Consider the following 16,302-nt stretch of genomic DNA (forward strand, 5'->3'; position numbering starts at 1 on the left):
CCGGAGAAGATCGATAACATCAATTTGAGGAAAAGAGTAGAGATGGATAAGATCAATGTCTTAGTGAGAGTAAGAAGATGGACGTGGATTGGGCATATTTTGAGAAAAGATGCACATAACTGCAGAGTAGCGTTGACATGGACAGCTGAAGGTAGAAGGAAAAGAGGTCGGCCAAAAGAAACGCGGAGAAGAACGGTAGAGAGAGAAAGAGAGAACCTACATGTATGGTTTACAAATTGGACTGAAACAGCAAGAGTTACACAAGACAGGAAAAACTGTAAAATGCGTGTTAGAGGGCCTATTTTCCAGGAGGAGAGAAGGAACTAAGTCAAGTCCTTTCTTTCCCAAGGAAATCTAGGGTCGCATTCTAAATGGTCTTGATAAACTTCTTAGTGAGGCCTGTTGATATTTTCCTGTAAGAAGTTCAGGGCTACAAATCTGCCCCGCTTTCAGTTTGAAACATTTCAGCAAACACAGGATCCTTCAATTTCTCTAGGTCGAACGGCAAACGGGGGGGGGGGGTCAGCTTCTCTTCTGTTTCTTGATCTTCAACATGATCTGCAGTATCATGAGCACCATGTGCTTATTGTCGAAATCTACGCCAGGAAATGTTCTTGTAATGGATTCAATGATGCTTGACTCTTTCAAGCGCCTGGGTATCCGGATGTAACCTATCTGGTTATGTATCTCTCCAGTTTGCGAGTGCCATACCGTTTTTCTAGATGTTTTGTGGGGGTATCAGGTGTTGGCGACGGTGAGAATGTGGCTGATGGCGCATTCTGGTAAAGTCTAAGTTCTTTGTTGTTTGTTTCATCCACACCGAAGCGGCCCGCTGTCTCTGGCCAATGATTATGAGCGTGGAATTCTATTTTGTCATTCCAGTCACATTGGATTACAAGGAAGTCCGTTTTTTGAGTACATTCGATTACTTTCTTTAAGTCCACGTAGAATCATTTTATGGTTTCTTCAACATAGAATAATATAAAATATGATCTGCTGCAAAATCTAGAAGGGGACTAAATGCAGTGTAATGTAATTTACGCATTTCCAAGTAAACATGGACTCCGTAATTCTTAAACTTAGTTTATTATGCCTCCATTTTACAAGCCTCCACCATTTGTCTGAAGGACATCTGTCTTTTAAAGGAGCACCTCTTTTATTTGCCAACTCTCCAGTAAAGCGAAATCAGTTTGACTTGGAACACCCTATTTCCTTTACTAGCATTGTCTTGTACGTATTCAGTTTGTTTACTTTCATATTTCAAGAGACAGTTTTGGTTTAGCACCGTTGTATGTGGGACGTGTTTAAAGGCTATCCGTCTTGCTGATAAACCTGTTAGAACACCCCAATATGCCGCATGCCTGATCAAGATACAGGGCTCACGGCAGGTGTGACTGGTGGACAAAGATGCTTACTCCTCCTAGGAACCTGATCGCACCTCTGGTCCGTCCGTCTTTGTTTGCACAACTTTTAATCTTATACTCCTTGTAGAAAGTATGAGGAAGTAAGTAGCGTATAATTGATGTGGAATTTTAATTGACAGGTCCGAAATCTTCCACACTAGTCTGAATTTCGCTGCTGTCATAGGCAAGAAACGACTCCGTGACCTGGACCGGTAAATGTCCTAGTAAAAATAAACAAGTGAAATCAAGAGAACGATGACGTATATCTCTGTTATTTTAAGAACGTGTGGCTTGAAATTTGGCATACAAGTAGTTAAAACAATAATCTATGCAAGGAAAACGACAAAATTACGTATAGCTACCTAGTTTAAGATTTTTTAGGCATTTGAAGCGAGTTGTTAGTTGTTGTTTTTTTATCTGAGTCAGAGTTAGACGCCTTTCTATACTTATGGTATCACAGAGTTCGGGCCCAAAACGGGCTTACCCCCTGTGAATCCGACCTTTCCTCAGAACGAAGAAGCTAATTATATATGGATACTATGCAAATGAATAAAACAACCGTTTCTAAACAAAACTAACTCAAGCTGGTGTCTGCAATAAACTACATAGTTGTTGTGTGGATGATATTAGATTGAACTTCATAAAACACATTCGATTCGTCGGACATACTATATCTTAACGAAGGTCAACTACCCCGTGAAAGTCAGTAGTACGTAAAACTCTTATCTTAAGTCGTACAGGAAAGCATTTTTCGCCTAATTGTGTTCTTCAGTGTAAATGGAATTATATTAATGATATGTAGCATGATTGAAACTCAAATATAAAAATGTATAACTTTGAAAGAGTATTAAAAGTGAGGGCGATGTACAATATGGAAATTAATCAATGTAAACCAAACCGTCCCCAGGAAAGAGCTGGATTGGAAAAAAAAAACATTCGGCGGAATAGTCCCATTGATTTTTATACATCTTTTTCTCTGTCAATCAATCCTCGTGCGCCGGATTAACAATAACCCACCCGGATACTGGTAAAAAAACAAAATCAAAGTACTTAAAGTACTCGTGGGAGTTGAACATTGTGGAAATTCAGTTAGAAAAGATAGTACTGGAAGGGTAGGGGGATAAATGACTGAATATTATCATGATTTTAGATACAAATCAACTGTTGTTGTTTTTCAAAGCGTTACAACAGCAAACATGGATAATGGAAGGCCCATGGGCCACAACGCTCCTCGAGTAACTGAAGTCGTGTTGTTGTTTTCTAGAATTTCACCCCTTTATATTCTCATGAAAAATGTGACCACATATTATGGCCCAAACATTCAAATCAATATGGTTATCAATGCGTTGCAGTTATGAAGAAGTTTTTCCCCTGTATATATACATTCAAGTTTAATCCTAGTTATAGCTAATTCTAAGGATTCATTACTTGAAAAGGTAGTCCAATATGCTAAACTCTCACCTGAGTATACTACAGTCCTGTAGAGGATCAATGGAATGGTAAATAATTGTATAATAACTCAAAATAAATGAAATGCAAAAAAATTAAAAATTGTCGGGCATCGGAAATGCGCAAGCCGAGTTGCGTAAGGAATGGGCATAGAGGAAACCGGCAGAAAAGTTTTCAAGAATTATCAAGCAGGGAGCAAAATTTTGCGTACATAAATTTCAGCCGACTTAAATCCTTTGTGACCTTGACCTTTAACCCTTGACCAAAATCAATAGGCTTCTTTGTCTCATCAAGGGCGATAATCCATCTAAGTTTAATTGAGATCCTATAATTTGTTAAAAAATTATAGTGCAGAAAACAAAATTTTCTCCAAATTTCAGTCTATTTATAACCACTGTGACTTTGACCTTGTGACCCCGGAATCGATAGGCTTCTTGTCTTACTTAATCGATCTAAGTTTGATTGAGATCCTATAATTCGTTCAAGAGCTATGGTGCGGAAAACAAAATTTTCTCCAAATTTCAGTCTATTTATAGCCAGTGACCTTGACCTTTGACCTAGTGACCCCAGAATCGATAGGCTTCCTCATCTTACTGAGGGTGACAATCCATCTAAGTTTGAATGAGATCCTATAATTTGCTCAAGAGCTATGGTGCGGAAATGAAATGTTGATGCGTGCCCGCCTGCCCGCCCAAAGGCACTTCATCAGATCATAAGCCGAGTTCGACTTCATCGAAACTCCGCTAAAAATGAAACACTAGTCAAATAATGTTATTTATTGCCAAGGTATTTGGGATATTACACTGTGGCTCAAACAGGGGGTGAATGAACCTGACAGTATGGAAAGCATATAGTGGAATCAGACTTGTGATGCTGGAAATCTATAGTGATTAATAAACTATACATGTACAAGATCCATAACTATTTTTTCTTCAGTTTGTGAGGGAGAATCCTCATGTCTCTTTCATCTGTAGACAAATAAACAATGTATTTTGACCAGAGCAATTTCCAATCCTTTTTGCAGCATAAATTCAACATTGTGGCAACTGGGTTAAACTTTGATAGTGAAGTAATACATGGCAGCACCTTGTCCCATGCTCTTAAAATTTCTGTTTGACACACACTCATGACATCCACTCAAACATTACAGAGTGCAGCAAAATCCCATTGTAATAGAGGATTCAAAATGGATAACTGGTACAAAATATGGTACATACTATTCAAAAAGGAAATTCTGACATCGGGGCTCTAAGCGTTTTCAAACATTGTCATTTGATAAAAGTGTTCTACATTTTTAAAAATAGAGATTAATATGTCTTTACATACATAGGTGAGAAAGTTTCCATTATTCCTAGCCGAGACATACCATGTATGCGCAAAAAATTCATAAACAAATATCACACTACTCACGTAGAAAATGTGGACCTTACCGTCATCAAGCGCAGCGAAACACGCCATTTCCAGATTATAGTCGACGAAAGCTCGGTAACAGTAATGAATAAGGTACACTCATTTTGTATCTATTTTGTGACTTTCTTTATTAAAAGGAACAGTTCTCTAATGTGTAACGTGCAATTACTACGTAATTCAATAACTTGGAGCATGAAGAAGCTTCACTTTGCCACCGGATATAAGAAATTTTATTTCGTATTCCGATCCCAATCGAAAGTTGTTGACTGGGAATGACGTGTTTTAATTCAATCTACATGTAACATCAAGCATTTTTTTTTTATATCACATTAAAAAAAAAAAAACAAATATATACACATACACAATGTTGTAGAGTTATTTCTTGTAAATTTTCTGAGGTTTCGCACCATATTCGATATTTCGCGCCACGGTGTCAATAGGGCTTGTGTGCAGTTGTCGTTCGTTTCCCTATCAATGTTTATAGGTGACGCTGCGCTACAAACGACAATTTTCAACCTTATCTTTTATTTTTCTATGTATATCAGTATCAATTTGATCGAAATCTTGTATTCAAATTGATTTGAATACAATATCATTGCATTTATTTACATGTCAATTATCAAAATTAGATTAATTCAGAAAAGTTACATGGATTATTTAATGGCGGATGTTTATAAAAGTTTATGTTGATTTACCTAGGAGTAAATCAGCTGACACAGAACCCCAGCTGACGACCACTATACAAATCAATACAAATTACTGCGCAGAAAAGTGCGTGATGACCCAGGGAGATTGAACATAGTTCAACTCCCAAAAACATCACCACCACACACAGAAAGCCTAAAGATCTATCACGTTGAAAGATTATTTTACAGGTTTTTTTTTTTAGATTAAAATATTTTTTTAATTAAGAAAGCGGAATAATTCATCGTATAGGATTTTAGTTTAAAAGATCCGACAAGGATTGTTGTCAGTTTTTAATATTGTACTTAATTTACGATAACTTGCCTTGAAGTCTAAGATGGGACATTAAAAAGTGGGGGATATAGATGAAGAAAAAATAATCGCAGTAGTTTGTAGTTCCTACATACAAAGTTTGCTTGCGAACGATAGAATTGTTTCGCTGCCTACCTTCTGGTCAATTTATAACAGTTATCATTGTTAAATAATTTATAACAGTTATCATTGTTAAGGTAACTCCATACTCGCAGTTTTATCTGATACAAGTTTGAAACATGTATTTATTTCCATTCATTAGAGTTAAAACTAACAAATTATCAAATAAAATACATATGTCATCACACTTTTTAAGATAAGAGCCGTACATAAACAGAATCATATATCACCGTCAGAAAATTGCAATTTTCCTTAAACAGCGTTATCAAAATTTCATACAAACTGGTTATGACGATATAGTAGCATTCATAACAATTTCATGAAGCTGTATCTTCACAAAAATATACAAAATGTCTGTAAAAATAAAGGAAATCTATCACATAATATACTTGATAAAGAAATCAATAGAAACAGAGTTATTGCCCTTGGATTCAATAATTTAAAACGTATCGTTGATTATTCATCTATAACTTGGACTTTTAAAATAGTTTAATTTTAACAAGATTTTTTACAATAACTATCGGAAAGGACTCCAACAAAATTTATGTTCCTATCACGCATAAATGTAAATAAATCATTGATTTTGCAAAATCTGATGACATCACAGAAGGGTGGAATTACTTTAAATGATTTATAACAGTTATCATCGTTAAATAATTTATAACAGTTATCATTGTTAAATAATTTATAGCAATTATCATTGTTAAATAATTTATAACAGTTATCATTGTTAAATAATTGATAACAGTTATCATTGTTAAATAATTGATAACAGTTATCATTGTTAAATAATTTATAACTGTTATCATTGTTAAATAATTTATAACAGTTATCATTGTTAAATAATTTTTACATCAATATAGATATTAATCACGTATTTCATTATAATCAATGGAAGACGGAAATTATTTACACCCCCCCCCCCCCAACACACACACACAAATTCCTTTTTGCAGGTATTATGTATCGTCATTTAGCAAATTCATACCAAAACTTTTGTTTGTTGCTTCACCCCCCAGATCATATGTTTACAGACCATTGTTGGTGCACACAGACACCCGGGAGGGGGGGGGGACATATGTTTACAGATCAAAACTTAACAAAAATGTTCACTCTCTTGCAAACAAGGTTAAAGTGTGAAAAGTGCAGAATAAAAAATGTTATTCAACAATATGAAGTAATTAGACAGAGTATATAGTTATTTATTAGAGGGCGAAGCCCTCTCATGGCCCGAAGGGCCGTGAGAGCGGAGCTCTCCCTATTGGTAACACGTATATACATGTTTAAAAGGGAAATATAGGGAAATAATGAAAAATTAAACCATACCTATGGAACTTGAAAATTTTGGTACCAATGGCGTCGATTCGAATATTAGCGCGTGGACATGTATTCCTCCATTTTGAATCTCGTCTACCCTAGTTCACGTCGTTCTGAGATGTTACATAAAATCCGTAAAAGCATGTAAATCTTATTTTCTTAATCATATATAATCACTCCACGATTAACGCCATGTTTTTGTTGTGGTTCAAACGCTATGTTTGTAAATTTGCTAAATAACGACGCTGAATATGACATCACAATGTACTGTTTACATCAATTGCGGTATATTTCCTGTGTTCAATATATAGGCGGATCAAATGTCCAAAATTAGGATGCTTTGATACAGCTCCGTCCGCGTGCTAACTTCGGGTTGTTTTTGTCCTGTTTTGGATATAGATACTAATGCCAAAACATTTTTGCTTCGCCCTCAAACACGGTCACGCCGTAAAACATATTACAGAGGGCGAAGCTCTCCCTATAGGTAACATGTATATACATGTTTAAAAGGAAAATAATGAAAAATTAAACCATACCTATGGAACTTGAAAATTTTGGTACCAATGGCGTCGATTCGAATATTAGCGCGTGGACATGTATTTCTCCATTTTGAATCTCGTCTATCCTAGTTCACGTCGTTCTGAGATGTTACATAAAATCCGTAAAAGCATGTAAATCTTATTTTCTTAATCATATATAATCACTCCACGATTAACGCCATGTTTATTGTTGTGATTCAAACGCTATGTTTGTAAATTCGCTAAATAACGACGCTGAATATGACGTCACAATGTACTGTTTACATCAATTGCGTTATATTTCCCGCGTTGAATATATAGGAGGATCAAATGTCCAAAATTAGGATGCTTTGATACAGCTCCGTCCTCGTGCTAACTTCGGGTTGTTTTTTGTCCTGTTTTGGATATAGATACTAATGCCAAAACTTTTTTGCTTCGCCCTCAAACACGGTCACGCCGTAAAACATATTATAGTTAATAAATAGTCTATTATACCGAGCGAAGCTCGGACGGGCCGAAGGGCCGTCCTCGAAGCAAGGCTCTAAAGGTAACACGTATGTAAAAGAAAAAAGTCAAAATCAGCAAAAGAAAAAGAGATGATCTCTACATACGTTCACTGAAATTTTCGTGATCCACATGGGCACCGCCATCTATTTTTTCATTACCTGCTTCAACAGTTATTCGTGTTTTATTTTGAATGCCAATAATAGAAGACTCTAACGTGTAATTCGTAATTTAAATACTCAGTTTGTTCAAAGTGAATAGTATAATTATCATTACAACAGGTTTTAGCAAATAAATACATATAAAACCGTAATACGACTAAATAGATGAACAAGTTCATGAGTTTCTTTGAAAATTATGGTTATAATGTACTTTTTTACCATTTTGAATTTATTGGTTAATTTTGTTTAGTTTTAACGGCCTTTTTCATTGCATACGGAATGTATTATTGTTGTTTATGATTGTTTGCTTTGAAAAAGAGAAAAAATTCGAGGCTAAATGTGACGTCACAATGCACAGTTTACGTCGCCTGTCGTTTTATTTCCCGCGTTCAATGAATAGGCGGATCATGTAAAACTGTTGTCCCCATATAAACTCCTTTAATATTGAGATGTTACTGGGTGTTTAGGGCAAGGAAATTTCATTCAAAATATATATTTTTAAACGAATCATAATCTACCGTACTTAACGGAATTATGATTACCATTCGGGACACGGAGTTACGTACATGCTTCGCTCGGTCCAACGGTCACACCGTATACATATTAAAATCTGCGTAAAATCTAGAGAATGTTAGCGTTCAATATCCTGAGAATTTATTGAACGCTAACTTTGCATGGCGTAAATTGTATGCGCCCGAAACATTCCGCGCATGAGCGTTCAATATTGACGTTACCGTAACGACGTAAACAAGCCAAAATGGCAGACGGCGGTCCTCCGAATCTGACAGAGCCGGTATTTGATATTTACTTAAGCAAATGTTTTACTGTACCTAAATTATAATGTCCCCCATTCACTAAATCAGTTTGCTTCATGCATTAATGACGGGTTAAATATTGAACAGTTAATAAATACATGCCGATATTGCACATTTTCACCTTAGATGCCAATATTGATTAATTCTCGTCTATTTTGGAGTATTTTGAGTGAAAGGGGATATAATTTAACAACTAAATACTTTAGCTATATAATAAAAGGGTTATTGAACTTATATAGGTGAATATTGGCACTCGTTGGCTGTCAAAATGCACTCGCAAGCTCGCGCATTTTCACAGCCAACTCGTGCCAATATTCACCAATATAAGGTCATTAACCCTATATTATTGATATCAATAAGCATTTTAGAATATATGATGTTTTAAAGCCTTGTTTCAAGGAACATTTTCTTCTAGCCCCTAATCAAAAGGAGTTGAAATTAAGAGCAATTAATTAACTAACACTAGTTTTAAACTTGATAATCAATTACTAATAGGTTCTACTTTGCATTAAAAAAAAACACCATTAGCAAAATTGGAAAGCTTTTTAAACAAGAGAATTTTGTAAAACACATATGCCCCCATGGTGCAATATGCAAGGTGAAGATAACGAACAGTGATCAATCTCATAACTCCTATAAGCAATACAAAATAGATAGTTGGGCAAACACGGACCCCTGGACACACCAGAGGTGGGATCAGGTGCCTAGGAGGAGAAAGCATCCCCTGTTGACCGGTCACACCTGCCATGAGCCCTATATTCTGATCAGGTAAACAGAGTTATCCGCAGTCAAAATCACTATCCGCAGTCAAAATCAGTGTGCCAAGAACAGCTTAACAATCTGTATGAAACACGTCAGACAGCATTTGACCCAAATGCGAGGTTGTATTGACGAACTAGATCGTTATAACGACCATAGCATTTGCGAAATGCTGACTTCAATCGAGACTGTTGAAACCCCTGTACCATCAATTTGTTAGTCAGTAGCTTACCTTGATTTAAAAACTGACTATACGCAGAACAAGCTCTTGCATATCGAATCAGTTGAGATATATAAACACCATATGCAGGTGATAATAGAATATTGCAACATAAATATGGGAAGTTGACGATAGAGAAACTGAAATCATCCCGTTTCTCATACAGTTGAGTTGTCAGTTTGCCGTTAATGTCTACTTTCAATAAAATATCTAAGTATGAAGTAGAAGTCGACGACTCTGTGGTGTCCTTTATTTCGAGCTCACAGGGATATATCAAATCGACATATGAATGAAAGTTATTATTGTTAATAGACAAAACGTCATCGATATATCTAAATGTCGAATTGAAGGCCACAGCGAGAGATTTTTTCTTCTCGCGTAGAAGTTTTTGAATAAATTCTGCTTCATATGAATATAAAAACAGGTCAGCTCACAAAGGAGCACAATTCGTGCCCATGGGAATTCCAACAGACTGTTGGAAGACCTGATCACCAAGACCACGAAGATATTGTCAATGAGGAACTCTAGCATATTTTTTATTTCAACTTCAGAGTACTTGTGCGTGGAAGCAGAGTGGTGTTTAACAAAGTAAGTTTTTGAATGACTGATCACTAGATATGAATACATGTATTTCCGTTTTCCGTTTTTGTTGAAGAAGCAACTGTCTATGATGTCAAAATGTCTAGTCTTTACTTTATCGTGAGGAATGGTCGTGTATAGTGTTGAAAAGTCATAGGTTTTAATGTTATTGATTTGGGGAAAATTCTGCGATTTCAAGTTTACTAAAAGTTCTTTGGAATTTTTAGAATCCACATTTGATATTGGCATATGTAGTCGCACACTAAGTTTGAAGTTTCTCCTTCACAGCTGTTAATATTTTCGTGAGGAGCAAAGATAGGGGCTTGGTAGAGTACTTACTGGATCCAGCAATGTATCTTTGTAAGGGTTCTTATGTAGTTTAGGAATCCAGTATAGGTACGGTAACTCATATTCATTCGACCCATTGAATGGGATATTTAATGTGTCTAAAACTGAAGGATGGTTTTAAAGAATTTCATCTTTTGATAGGGCAGTTGAAGTATAAGTATGATTACCAAAAGTGGAATTAATGCCAAGTTCGTTTAAAATACAGTTGTAATAATGAGCCTTACAAACAAAGACTATGTTGTTACTAGCTTTGTCAGCTGGAACCAAAACATATTCCTGATGTAATCTATTTAATTCTTTTATCACTTCTGGTTTACTAAACACAGAAGGATATATGGTACGTACTGTGTTTTCATATGTCTAATGCGGGATTTTGATATCCCCCTTATGCTTTTAACCCATTCTGACAATGTATCAAGTTCTTCTTTTTCATATTTAGCCCATCGTCTGGCATCATCTTCGACAGAATTCATAATAGAGATGAAGTTCTGTCGCCAATTAAAAGACCGAGGTTCTCTGTATTTAGGAAAAGGGTTATAAACACACATGTAATTGATAGTAGCATCATCAATTCAAAATATTGAGCAGACAATATCTTTCTATGTCAAGAGTGGATTGACCATGTGACCTAAAATCAATAGGGGTAATCTACTCCTTATGCTGTACCAGTGTACCAAGTTTGGTGTATATCAAGCAAATAATTCTTAAAATAGAGCAGACAATATATCAATATGTCCAGTTTAACTCTTGAACTTTGACCATGTGACCTCAAAATCAATAGTGGTCATCTTCTCCTGAAGATGTACCAGTGTAACAAGTTTGATGTCTGTCAAGCAAAGGGTTCTAAAGATATAGAGCGGACAGTATATTCTAATGTCCAGTTTGACCCTTGACTTTTGACCATGTGACCTCCAAATCAATAGGGGTCATCGTCTCCTGTCTAGAGTAGATCGACCCTTGACCTTTAGACCTGAAAAACAATAGGTGTCCTCTTCTACTCATAACCAACCCATACATGAAATATCATTACGATCAAGTGAATGTTTTCAAGATATTGTGTGGTTTACCGACCGACCAAAATACCGACTGACCGACAGGTGCAAACCAATATGCCCCTCTTCTTTGATGGGGGGCGGGGGGGGGGGCGGGGGGGGCATAAATATACGAGTTGAAACTGTAGGCGGTAATCCAGAGTTAGCGTGAGTAGTTCTTTATGAATTAAAGCCTCCCTGCACTCGGCATCGTTGGATACCCACGGCTGATCTCGTTTTCTACTCATAATGAGTAGAAGACGAGATCAGCCGTGGGTATCCGACGATGCAGTGTCGGTAACATTAACTTTCCTATACATTGTTTACCATATTTCGAACGCCAGCTTATCATACTTAAGAAGCCTTACATAAAAGTAAATCGGAGATTATTTCTAGGATAATTTGATTATTTGAATTATATACTAGCGGAAAAAAGAAACTGTGCATTATTTAATACATAAAAAAAAATAATTAAAAAAATAACAATGAACAAATTTTATTTTTTGTGATACTGTTAACAAATGTATTCGTTACAACATTTCAATTTCCATTAATGTTAACGTCGAATAACGTCAATTTCAGCACACTCGAATAACGTCAATTTCAGCACACTCGAAAGACACTGGTATTCGAACTTGAATTAACTTGAATTAACAAAATTAATAACGCGTGTGACCACCATTTGCATTCATGCATGCTTGACAACGGTGCCTCATTGATGCCACTAAAGTGTTCAGAAATGCTTGAGTGATGTTGTTCCAAATGTTGGTTAAAGCCTGGCCTAAAGCAGCCAATGTCACTGGCTGATTTGGTAAACGGCGTAGACGTCGTTCCATTTCATCCCAGACATGCTCGATCGGCGATAAATCGGGGGAAACAGTTGGCCAAGGCAAGACATCGATATTCTGTTGAACAAAAAAGTCCCTGACTACACGTGCAATATGTGGCCTTGCGTTGTCTTGCTGCAGAGTGATGTGATTTTGCTGTCTCGGTATGAACGCTGAATAATTTCGTCTCGATAGCGTACTCCGGTGAGATCTCCATTGACAATTTGTAGAGGGGTCCTTCCACGTGCTGTTATACCACCCGACACCATAACGCTACCTCCACCGAATTGTCGACGTTGCACAACACAATCGTCCTGGTACCGCTCCCCAACGCGACGATACTCTCTACAACGACCGTCACTGCTAATGGATTCATCATTGAACATGATATTGGCCCAGTCCTGTATTCTGAATCGCAGATTTTGTCTGCACCACGCTAATCTAGCGATACGATGACGTTGAAGCAGTATTGGGAGCACCGCTGGACGTCTTGGTCTGATGCTGTGCTCGCGCAGACGATTACGCACAGTTCTTGGAGTGATTGGTCAAAGTCCAGGAACTTACTGTCTGGAAACGATTTCTCAGGTGCACAAGTCAATGTGGTTGTCCTGTCGACGTGACGTCACACGAGGAAGCCCAGAACGTGGTCGATCCCGAGTGTTACCAGATTGTTGGAAACGTCTCCATAATGACTGGATGGTGTTCCGATGAACTCCAAAGTGTTTTACTACGATATTTTGTGCCATTCCAGCTTGAAGCATCCCAAAAGCACGACTACGTTGGTTTTCGCTGAGTCGTGGCATGACAGAAGGGTAAATTTTATCAAAACTAAAGTGCTTTCCTTAATGAATATTGTCCAAACAAACCTTTTACACTTCTTACTCAAATCAGTATTAGCCAGTAAAACTGGTGTGTACGAACACTTCAATAAACAACATGTGTTTACTGACCATGAAAAAGGTCCGCGTGCATTTGAGTCGGGTACTATCCGATATTGTTAAAAAACATCACCTTTATCGATTATTTAGATCTTTAAATATTAACAATAAGTATAGAAAAATCATACTAAATCTTATAATGCACAGTTTCTTTTCAATTGTTTATGCAATGTTCATGTTGTTGTCTATATTAGAGTGTCATTGTATCACTAATTGAACATACTGTGAATATTTTTTTCATTTTGTGTATTTTCAGTTGTTTACCACAATGCACATTCATAGGATACAGCATGTAGCAACAGACTAATGTGCTATATAACAGTAATTAACTACATCGAGAAAAAACATACTGATTATATTGTGGTCAACATCTGCAAAAAGACAAAAGCCATGATATTAAAGCCTTGAGATTAATTCTTACTTCGCAGATTTTCTCCTGCAGTTCGTACTCTATCACCCAATCGTTTCTTCCATCAGGAAGGATCAACGAATTTGATCCTCCGGATAATTTCAACCCCCTTTGCTGTCTTTTCCAAAATGTTGACGACCTTTCGATTTATTATGGACTCTTCATCTGCAGAAGTGATATGGTGATAACTTTAACAAATTTGTTTATACGAGTCTCTTAAAATTCATCTTTACTATTTTAGATCTTACTGCAGATGAGGCTTCTGCATTCTTGCGGGATAAGTGTTGTCTCTTGTACGGAAAATAAGCGCCTGTCGTGGTTTTTCGGGGGTTACTCCTCCGGTGTGACTTCTGGGTTCCCTGAGCAACTTGTCTCATTGGAAAGGCCATAGAAGGAAGTTGGACTGATGGCAGTCTCATTGGAAAGGTCACAGAAGGCAGTTGGACTGGTGGCGATCTCATTCTGGAATATGTGATATAGTTTTGATCTAATTCATCCACAATGAATCCAATGCGTGGATGAATTGTAAGATTATCAAAAATGCATACCTCTTCCCCCACTTCTTCAATGAATGGTCAGGTCAGCTCCTCTGCCTAATGAAAACAGAAATATCATTAAACCAAGTTGCATTTTATGTTTAAAAGTTCTAGTCACCTTTAGTGCCTAGTGCAAAAATATATCAACAAACCCCTTTTTCTCCCTCTCTCATCACATGGGTAATTATATTGACCACCTTTAATGTAACTCTCTTCTGCTGGTTCAGCAGGTAATATGCATTTTGTGTGGATGCGCGATGACTCAGCTGCTGAGCCAGCATGTTCCTCGCCCCAGGGAATCTCTGTCTGACCTGTGAAATAAAAGAAAAATGAATTTCTATTTATTCTACTAATCCTCTATTTATTCACTCATTTTTCTATCAATTCATTTCTATATATCTTTTTATAATATGCGTTACAAAATATACCGAAGTGGCAGTTCCCTTCCGGATCTGCGTCCCCAACATCGGCTTCGCCATCCTAGCAGCTTTCCATTTGCTCTTGAGAGCCTTGTCTATGGTTAAGGAGTTCATTGAGTGGAGTTTACATGTCCTAAACGGAAATGTTAAGAAGACAGCTTTCTTCAAGTTTAATGTAAAAACGGGCAATTTGACCCGGACTTGAAGGAAGGTCTGCAGCTGTCTCCAAAGCATTTGATTTAGGACATGCCACCGGAGACACCTGACCGGTCTTGTGGACTGCAATCTGAAAAATTCAAACAGTACTGAGTTCAATATTTCCTTCCATGATGTAATTGCAAGCACCTTGTTATTGGTTTGGTGTAAGAATAGACTTACGACAAACAAATGTGAATACGGAACTTTCGGGATGTGCCGGAACGACCGATTATATTTGACGTTTATACACCACGGTCATGTGACAATAACAATTGTAGGGCAAAGTTGACATCGATACAAATGATATTTCGCTAGCAGACGGTCTGTATGGAGCTAGACGCAGTCCTACGATGACGATCCAAGTCAGTATTGGTGCTTAGTACCTTGATGTAAATTAGATTGAATGGAAAAGGCGCATTTAGACGCGTATCATTGGATGCAAGACGTGAAACTCACCGATGTCCTCAAGATACTCCCTAGATTTATTTCCCTCAACAACTTACATAATTTAATGAAATGCATTTTCCTATAAAATGGTTGTAGTGATTCCTTTCTTTCAAAGATATCATTTAAATGCAGGAATTTGATAGCAATTGAAGTATTCAATGCTTGTTTACTTAGTTGTTATTGTAATCCGGAAGTGACATGCCCTACAAATTACGTTCAACGCGCGATAAAAGTCGGAGTGGATCCGTATCTCGAACGTTCCGTATTCCGTTGGACATCTGCGTTGTTGATATGCCGCATCAGCATGTTTATCTGGGCCCTACACCTCTGGGCGTTGTTTACTACGATGTTCATTATCAGGAAGTTCCTCATTAGGGTGTTATTTCCTTCCAGGATGTCCTTTGTAGGGTTGGCCTCGTGTTCGATGAAAAGTTTGACAGCCCTTTGGTACACATGAACATTTTTCATTGGAAAAAAATCTTTAAAAAGACTAATCTTTATTTTCAGACACGCCCTGACAAATAAAACAAAAGTATAAAAATTTACGAGAAAGTGAGAGGGAAATTCAATTATTAACAGCGGAAAAAAAGGTTTGTGGAGAAGGATGACTTGTTGCTCCTTACAGAAGTCTTGCCCAAAAATACATTCAAAGATAGCTCGATAGATTGAAATGGTTTGGTATCGGTGATGCGGTTAACAGGAATGATTTTGATGTAAACAGCAGAAGAACAAGAGAAAGGACAACTCTGTTGTTGGAACACCAGAGCAGAAATCAAGAAAAAGCATAAAAAGTATTAATATATGCATCATTTTTAATCCCCCCCCCCTGCATTTACATCATCCAGTGCTTGATGGTAGATTTCTTATGTTCCTGTTTAATTTAATCACTATAAGCCTT

At 37.0% G+C, this 16,302-nt stretch overlaps 1 long non-coding RNA gene across 2 annotated transcripts in view; it reads left to right on the top strand.

Annotated features, from left to right (window-relative positions):
• The window catches only part of LOC125678635 (uncharacterized), a 28,791-nt gene extending 14,664 nt beyond the window's left edge, over positions 1–14,127 (top strand). The window contains exons 2-3 of one of the 2 annotated variants that reach the window (XR_008800175.1): positions 10,224–10,260; positions 14,046–14,127. This is a non-coding gene — a long non-coding RNA (uncharacterized LOC125678635). Of the gene's footprint in view, positions 1–10,223; positions 10,261–13,651; positions 13,770–14,045 lie in introns of those variants that run through there. The other variant, XR_008800174.1, reaches the window with a different exon arrangement.
• The last annotated feature ends 2,175 nt before the right edge of the window (positions 14,128–16,302 follow it).

The sequence above is a fragment of the Ostrea edulis genome, chromosome 2 (genome assembly GCF_947568905.1).
Source record: "Ostrea edulis chromosome 2, xbOstEdul1.1, whole genome shotgun sequence".
Classification (NCBI taxonomy): Eukaryota; Metazoa; Mollusca; class Bivalvia; order Ostreida; family Ostreidae; genus Ostrea; species Ostrea edulis.